At 34.9% G+C, this 9,317-nt stretch overlaps 1 pseudogene; it reads right to left on the bottom strand.

Moving 5' to 3' along the window:
• Nucleotides 1–7,728: 7,728 nt before the first annotated feature.
• LOC125174521 (heterogeneous nuclear ribonucleoprotein A1-like) lies at nucleotides 7,729–8,879 on the bottom strand (annotated as a pseudogene).
• Nucleotides 8,880–9,317: the final 438 nt, after the last annotated feature.

The following is a 9,317-nucleotide window of genomic DNA, read 5'->3' as shown; positions in this document are numbered from 1 at the left end:
TGCTCACATTCTGTCAGTCTTCTCTCTAAAAAATAAATAAATGTTAAAGAAAAGAATTATTTTACTATCTAACTTCTAAACAGTATATGTTAAGAGATTGCAGCATTATTTCATTCTTTGAACCCAATGCTATACTTGAGCAGCATAAATCCATTCTTATCGCATTCTTAACAACCTAGCAAGGTGAAATCAAATGGACTCTATGGAAGATTTTCTATATTAATTTTCTTTGAATCCTCACTGTCTTGAAGAATCAATGACACACAAAAAGGGCACATAATATACTATATAAAATGAGCAGGGAGATGAATACAAATACATGTAAACTTTTACACATAAAGGCCAACAATGACATGTACGTGGCACATCTCTTGTTAAAGTAGGTATTTTTGAAATTTGAGAAATGTATTGCTTTCAGGGTTATGTGCCATTTTTCATTTTGTGTGGCATTACTAAGCTCTTTTCCAATACTGTCTAGTACTCAATAGCATTCTGAATTAATAATTATTTTGTAGAAGCTCATGGTTGCATTCTTTCTCTGCCATCTATATCTTTACCATTCTCTCCAATTTGGCTGAATTCAGGAGAAATTAAGCTGAGCTCATTCAGGAAACAAAGAAAGCTCTTTCCAAACCATATGATAAGGTTAAATGAAAGAGCTGCCTTTGGCAGAGCAGAGATCTTTTTTGATGAATTAAATTACACAGTCCATTAGAATAGGAAATATATACAATGCCAACTTGATTTAACACATGGATCATGTATTTGGCCTTAGGACTAAATTCTATCTTCAATAGTTGCTTTTGGGTTGCTTCCACTAAGAAAATATTAATCTCTAAACCTCAAAACAACACCACCTGTTCATCCATTTATTCATGAAATGAACATTTATTGAGCATGTACTATTAAAAACAATACCATAGGGAAGTTCACACTCTACTGGAGAATGACTTTTAAAATAATTAAAAGTTGTGATAATTTCTATGTAATGAATTTACAATATGTATAAAATAATGAGTGTGCAGAGAAGACAGGGAAATTAGTTTTTTTTCTTGATAAATGGCCATGAGTAAACTAGTTGGTTTTCTAAGATGATCCTTCCAGGCCAAGTCTTCATTTGTACTGAGTAAAAGAATGGAGAAAGAATATCATATTCTTAATGGTCTTTGTTGCTAAACTTATTTATGATGTTAGTATCCTTTTCAACATAACAATCTAAGCAGATACTATCAATGAATCAGAGTTGGTTGGACCTCAAGACAAAATCCTTTTGTTGTCTTTGCTGTTAAGTCAAATTCTGGTGAAACTTGTTAGAGCCTTAGTAACTTACCAAGAATATTCAGCCTTAGTAACTTACCAAGAATATTCAGCACAGCGACCTTGAGAAGAATACCCAGTGAGAAATCCAGATCACTTGCCAATATAACATTTAGCCATGTCAACATGCCCTGAAGATAAATTACCTGTGTGTGAGTATGTATATTTGTGTGTGTGTATCTGTGTGGTATGTGTGTATGTGTATGTTTGTGCTATTTGAGAACTTGTCAAGTCTTTGTTTATATTTTTAAGAATGTATTTTATAGGGGCGCCTGGGTGGCTCGTCGGTTGAGCATCTGACTTCGGCTCAGGTCATGATCTCACAGTCTGTGGGTTCGAGCCCCGCATGAGGCTCTGTGCTGACAGTTCAGAGCCTGGAGCCTGCTTCTGATTCTGTGTCTCCCTCTCTCTCTGGCCCTCCCCTGCTCATGTTCTGTCTCTCTCTGTCGCAAAAATAAATAAAAACATTAAAAAAAATTTTAAAAAAAAGAATGTATTTTATAAAAACATTTTAAGAGTAGGGAAATCAATTTTTATTTTCTAACTACTTTGAATAATTAAGCATAACATGATTATAATAAATATTTGTCAAGTGCCCATGGGACATGTATGTAAAATTAACATCAACTTCCAAAACAAGAGATATACTTTAAAAATATTTAATCTGACAATTTTTATAAAAATATAAAGAATATACACTTTTATATAATTAAAAAAGAAAACATACTCCCAATGAAGCAAACATTAACATAAAAGGTGGAGATATATATAATCATTTATGGATGAAAAGGAGTTTTGCATTCAGACTGTTCATGGATATGAAATTGTGGGTATTGGTCAGTATAACTGTCTCAATATGATTATAATACATAATGTCTTAAGAAAACAGCAGCTCCAGGGGCATCTCTGTGGCTCAGTTGGTTGAGCATCCAACTTTGATTTGGGCTCAGGTCATGATCCCAGGGTCATATGATTGAGCCCCACACTGGGCTTTGTGCTGAGTGATTTTGTGCAGAGGCTGCTTGAGATTTTCTCTCTCTGTGTATGCGCCTTTCCCCCACCTGTACTCCCTCTCCATCCTCCCCCCCAAAAAAAAGAAAGGAAAAGAAAACAGCAGGTCCTATTAATTTAATCAGTTTATTTGGGATTTGTTACTTGTTTTGTATGTTGAATTTAGTTTACTAATCCATAGCCATAGCATTTTTTTCTCATAGTCAGTTACATTTCATTGGCATCACTATTTTATCACTTCTGATTAGCCATTAGTGGTTTAACTCACCATGTGGACTATGAAACTGTTATTCATAGGGTAAATATTAACATCATTTATTCTCTATGACATTTTTATGTGAGAAACAGTGCTGCTAACATAATTGCAAGATGGTCTGGAGCTGTTAATTCCACAAAATTCATTGTGATTTCATTGGAATTATGTGGATTACGTGGCTACCAATTAATTTATGCAATGTAATGAGTGCTTCATTTCATTCATCAGGAATTAAAAAAGTGTCTGCATTACAGCTTTGTAATTGTACAGAGACTCAGTCATCCTTTATTCGTCTAAACGTAATGGCAGTGAAATTGGTTTCTAGATATAATGTTTTCATGTATTTATTTATTAAGAATAACAGAACTAGAAAGAAATTGCTGCTATAATAAGTTTCTAATGCAAAATATGATGACATATTATTATTTTTTCTTTTGAGTTAAAAAGATAAAACATCTTTTTATGTTTTCAGATAAAATGTTATAGCAATTTTATTACTATGCATGTGTATATATTTTATATGCATATTTTCCCTACTACATTAACCAGTGTACCCTAAAAATACTAATTTTTAAATTTCTTTCTACGTATGATATAGCAATCATCAAAATAATAATATAAGGTTGACATATATACATATATATTTTTTCTACTGTATAACAAAACTATGATTTGTTTGTAAGTTTCTTTTGACATCTCAGATGATATATAAGAACAAATACTTTTGGTGTCTTTTTTCTTCACTAATAAAGTATATCTTTTTGTTTTTCCAAATTAAGTCATAAACTGTTAGTTGAAACAATAGAATCACATCTCTTTGGTTTTAATTTCATGCATCTTTTTTTTTTTAATATGAAAAGTTTCACAAAGCAGATAAGACCCAAATTTTTATAATCTTCCAGTCTTAAATACTTTATTTTGCTTACGGGTTGGATGTATCTTGAAAACTATAGGTCATTGTTTATGAATTCAAAATTTATTACATTTAACAATTTATTACTGATATATATATATATTAATGTTTTAATGTTTATTTTTGAGAGAGAGAGACAGAAACAGTGTGTTGGGGGGGGAGGGGCAGAGAGAGGGGGAGACACAGAATGCAAAGTAGGCTGTCAGCACAGAGCCTGACATGAGGCTCAAGCCCATGAACTGTGAGATCAGTACTGGAGCGAAAGTCGGATGCTCAACTGACTGAGCCACCCAAACATCTCTACATTTTATTAAAAAAAGATCACTCACATGCTTTCTGATGTGTGGGTATTATATATCCCAAATGACAGCTATATAGATTTTAATTTGTTCTGCTTGCCCTGCTTTCTCTTTTCCAGCATTTTTAAAATGCATATATACTGATGTATTTTATTATCAAGGGATATTCAGTAGCCCAGTATAATCTGTCTCCAGTTGGAAGTCAAAATAAATGGGGTTATCTGCAAGTAAGTTTCATTTTTGCCTTGTTCCTTTTACCCTAAAATTAATGACAAAGACTCTTTTCTTTATGAAACTTCAGTTAGGCTCCCATTATCCTGTTTTTAGACAAGGCTTCATCTTGGGTCAATTCATCCTCCGCCTACCTGAGCCAAATGTAGCAAGAATCCTGCTAAGTCACTTTAATGGCAATCTCTCCACCATTGATATCTGATCACACTAATCCTGTTAAATGAATGTAGCAAGAATCACCTTACCCTTGATGTCTGTCTCCTTTTCGTATTTTCCATCCATCCACTGAGCTTCTGGCTCTGCTGCTTGGCTATAAACTCCCACTTATCCCTGTAGTCAGAGCTGAGCCTGACCTCCCTTATTGCAATAGTCCTGACTGCAATCTTCTTTTTAACAACCATCAGAATACTTTTGTAACACTATTTAGCCGAATGTGTATGAATTGGTGTTATCTATTTTTTTTAGAAAAACAAAACAAAACAAAACTGCCATCCTTCTAACCTTTAAATAATGATCTTTATGAAAAGTTCAACTATATAGAGTCTAAAAGCATACTGAGCAGGAAAGTAAATCAAAAGAAAAATTAAAAACTAGGAAAAAATATAACTGCAACTCAAATATCTGACAAAAATTTTGATGTCTGAACATAGAAAGGACTCTTAAAACCAACATAACGAAAAACAGAAAATATGCCATTAACAGAAATATGAATTCCAGAGGAAAAAAATTGATACACAAATGTTTTTTAAACCCATGAGAAGGGTTTCAACTTGGAGACCTCTAGTTGTCTGCCAGAGGTCATTCTCCCGTCTTTCTTAGAAAAAAAAAATTAATTACTTAAAAAATAATTACTTAATAATAAAATAAAAATAAAATAAAATAAAATAAATAAACTTGCTTTATAGTTGCAGCTTGTGGGCATTTGACTTTAGGTCTCAAAATTATATGTAAATGAAAGTGTTGGGAGATAGCCAGGAAATCTGCTTTAAAAGAAGGGTCAAATCTTGATTGTTCTTCTTGCTTTCTCTTAATTCATTTTTTGAACGCACTATGATAGTTGAGTCTCCAGGCGATGTTTGGAACATGAACATGAGGTTAGAGACATAAGCCTGGAACACAGTCAGTTTTGTGGTGCTGCCATATCCTGGGGTTCCCTACCTCCCAAAGTCTTCTGTTTTATTTTTAACAGGAGAGAAATGCAGCATTCTGTGATTTGAACCTGTGTTACTTTGTATTTTCTTTTGTTATGCGCACAAACCTAATTGTATGTGATAGAAATTCATTCACAAATAAAGAAAAACTAATGAAAAATATTACTTTTAGTTATCAACTTGGCAAAGATGAAAAAGGTTGAAACTTTTTCTGTCAGGGTGTGACAGAAACTATTTCTGTCAGGGTGTGAAAAAAACAGGCATTGTCATAAAGCCTCCTCATACATTGTCAACATTGGGATACTTACCAAAATTTTAGTTATGTATCGCTTGTCCCAACAGTTAGACTTAGTAAGTTAAATTTTTCTTTTTTTTAAATTTTTTTAATGTTTATTTATTTTTAAGAGACAGAGTGCACGTGGGGGAGGGGCAGAGAGAGAGGGAGACACAGAATCCAAAGCAGGCTCCAGGCTCAAAGCTGTCAGTGCAGAGCCCAACACGGGGCTCAAACTCACAAAAAGCGAGATCATGACCTGAGCCCAAGTCAGCTGCTTAACCAACTGAGCCACCCAGGCACCCCTAAAATTTCTTTTAAGGAGACTTCCTGGATGCCTTTTGCATATATATGTATATTTATTTATCATTTTTATTTATTATTTTCCAGACCTTCATTCCAAGGTCACCCATGGCTGTAATAGAAAAAGCTATAAAAATATTGGGTTGCAATTTCAGCATTTAGTATAGAATTGAGGTAAATATAGAGTTCAATAATAAAGTTCTGGTAATATATTTAGAAAACATGGAACATCTACGTTTAACTACTAGGTTAGTAGTAGACAGCCCTGCCTTTACAAGGGATGAAGGAGATTTCTGGTTACTGATATAGAAGCATAGCTAGGAAAGAGTGAGTAAAAAAGCAAGTCTGTAAAGTTCTGCCTTCCTCACAATGCTTTAGGCAGTTTTGACCTCCTTTGCCCTCTTCCTCTGTGTATTCTGATAGCATTTTCTAGCTGAAAGATAACCTTAAAGCTGTTAGGATATTCTCAATTTGTATCAGTGAATTCTTTTAACAAGATACACAAAATAAATCCTGAACTTAAGCCACTTACACTAGACTGACTTGTATTGCAGGTCGTGTTCAATGGTCATTCCAGAACCCAAATGCCTCCCAATGTAGAAAGGAGAGTAACAGGAAGTCAAGTCTGATTGTTTGGGAACTTCCCAGACACTGCTGCTGACATGGCAGTCATGTTGGGTAGGATCTATAAATCATGTGTCTGACAGTTCAGCCTTAAGTAATAATTCAACAGTCAAGGTATGTTGATATCCATAAAGCAAACTGGAGAATAGATTGCTTGTATAAAAGAAAATGATAGGAAGAGTAGGTTTCTAGATGGATACACCAGGAATTGTTAATAGTGAGAAATGACCCTAAATACTATGCTTTATGCACGAAATTATTTTTCCCATACACAATAATATTAATTTTGACTTGCACTGAAATTAACACAGGAAAGTAAATATATTTTTCCAACTTCAGGTACATAAGAACTACCCATACTACTGTTATTTACATCAAGATCTGTGACATCTTTGTCACTGAGTTATAGATTACAAGGTTGATGAGGAAATTCAAATTTGATTTCTGAATGGAAGTTTATTTCATGAACTATAAACATCATTGTATCAAGACTGAGAATTACATTAGAATAAACTTATTAAAGTAGAAATTCATAGGGAAGTTTCCTTAAAATCAGAATTTAGTTATGATCATTCTGATAATGACAAAGTGAGGTTAAGTAGAAATATGGCATAAAGACCTTTTATACAAATGTAGGTACTGTTTATATTTTCAGTGTGTTTTAGTACAGCTAACATATAAATACTCTGTTGCCTTCTTCATTGTACAAGCTGTTATCTAATGTTAGGGATCTCCTTGCTTTGTAATAATCTCAAAGGATCATTTCCTACAACTCAGAGTCTTCTTTTCCTTCCTTCCTTTCTTTCTTTCTTTCTTTCTTTCTTTCTTTCTTTCTTTCTATCTTTCTCTCTCTCTCTCTTTCTTTCTCTCTCTCTCTTTCTTTCTTTCTTTCTTTTCCTTCTTTCTTTCTTTCTTTCTTTCTTTCTTTCTTTCTTTCTTTCTTTCTTTCCCTTCCTTCCTTCCTTCCTTCCTTCCTTCCTTCCTTCCTTCCCTCTTTCTTTCTTTCTTTCTTTCTTTCAGACCCATTTATTTAGCATCATGATCAGACTATTACATTTAGCAATTAACAGCATGGATGCAAAAAAAAAAAATGTACATTAAAACCCTTTGTTGGAATGCTTTACACTTTCCACAGAACAGAAACTAAAATAACCTGTTATATAACTAGTCAAAAATACAGTCCTAGAGTTTTTTGCCCACACACATGAGTATTGTCTAAAACATGTCTTTGTAACAGCTAGGCCCTGCGACCAGTGTGCTTGGCTGAGTTCACAAATTTGTTGTAACCTGTAGCTTCCTGTCACTTCTCAGGCTCTCCTCTCCTGCTAAGCTTTGTTTCCTGACAGTAATTAAAACCTGCTGCCACTGCCATAGCCACTGCTTCTGCTGGAACTCTCCTAGCTGCCTTGATTTCATGGTTTGGCAAAGTATTGGCCTCTGCCACCATAGGGGCCAGAGCTTCTGCCTCCAAAATTTCCTCCTTCTTGGGTCCAAAATTTGAAGATTGACTGTTGTAATTGCCAAATTCATTATACCTTCTACCACCACGAAAGTTGCTTTCATCAGTACTAAATCTGTTACAGCCATCCCTGCTGTCATCATAGGGAAACCTAAGTTTCCTCTGTGACCAAAGTTGTCATTCCCACCTAACCCACTTCCATGACCACCACCGAAGTTTCCAGAATACTTTGACCTCTTTGGCTGGATGAAACATCAGCCATCTCCTGCTTAGATACAGCTCTCCTTACTTCACAGTCATTGCCATTCACGGTATGGTATTTTTAAATTTTATTTTTTTAAGTTATTTTCTAAAATTTATTTATTTTTGAGAGAGAGAGACAGAGTGTGAGTGGGGAAGGGGCAGAGACAGAGGGAGACACAGAATCTTTAGCAGGCTCCAGGCTCTGAGCTGTCAGCACAGAGCCCAAAGCCTCACAAAACAAAATCATGACCTGAGTTAACCTGAGCCTAAGTCAGATGCTCAACCGACTGAGCCACCCAGGTGTCCCCACAGTACGGTGTTTTTGAATAACAATCTGTCTACAGAGTCAAGGTCATCAAATGTTATAAAAGCACCGCCTCTCCTTTTGCCACTGCCTCAGTCAGTCATGACCCACTTGAATCACTTCAATTTTCTCATACTGTTCAAAATAATCTCTTCCTTAATGCCACCAATAAAAAATCTTTTTCACAGTTAAGTGGGAACTGGGTCTTTGAGAATCTTCTCTGGAGACAGTCCTCTTTGGATCTACAACTCTTCCATCTACCTTGTGTGGCCCTGCATTCATGGCTGCACCCACCTCCTCCGCAGTGGCATGCATGACAAAGCCAAAGCCCCTGGAGCTCTTGGTCTTTGGTCTTCATTACCATACAGTCCCCTAAGAGTTCCATATTGCTCAAAATGGCTCCTCAGACTCTCCTCGCTTGTTTCAAAGCTCAGACCTCTGATGAAAAGCTTCAGCCGCTGAATAGGCTCTTTGGGAGACTCTGACTCAGACATGATGGCGGTGGACAGGGAGACGTTAACAGTGCTTCCTCAGTGGCTTCCATGGGCAGAAAGTCAATTTACTTCTCATAGAAGCTTAGTGAAAGTATTGGGAGCTTATATATTTAAAATTTTCACAGTGTTATTATACGAAGTTGTATTATTTGGAAGGGATTGTAGGAAAGGGATTTTTCAGATGATGTCCTTCTGTATTGCTTTTACTATTTCCAAATGATTTTTTTTTACTATTTCTATAAAATAAATTAGAACTATATCTCTTGGGATTAAATTATCATACAAATGAATTCAAACAAAACCGTGCTCAAATAAAGAATATAGCTTTCTTTCTTTTGTTTTCCTTTTTTATTTCTCCCTTTCAAGTATTAAATAAATACTATTGTGGGGAAAGATTGTAAGGTAATAGATTTCTGAAAATCACTCTGAGGTGAATGA

The sequence above is a fragment of the Prionailurus viverrinus genome, chromosome C2 (assembly GCF_022837055.1).
Source record: "Prionailurus viverrinus isolate Anna chromosome C2, UM_Priviv_1.0, whole genome shotgun sequence".
Classification (NCBI taxonomy): domain Eukaryota; kingdom Metazoa; phylum Chordata; class Mammalia; order Carnivora; family Felidae; genus Prionailurus; species Prionailurus viverrinus.
Note: the sequence above shows the minus strand (reverse complement) of the source record. Positions and strands in the feature narration are given on the sequence as shown.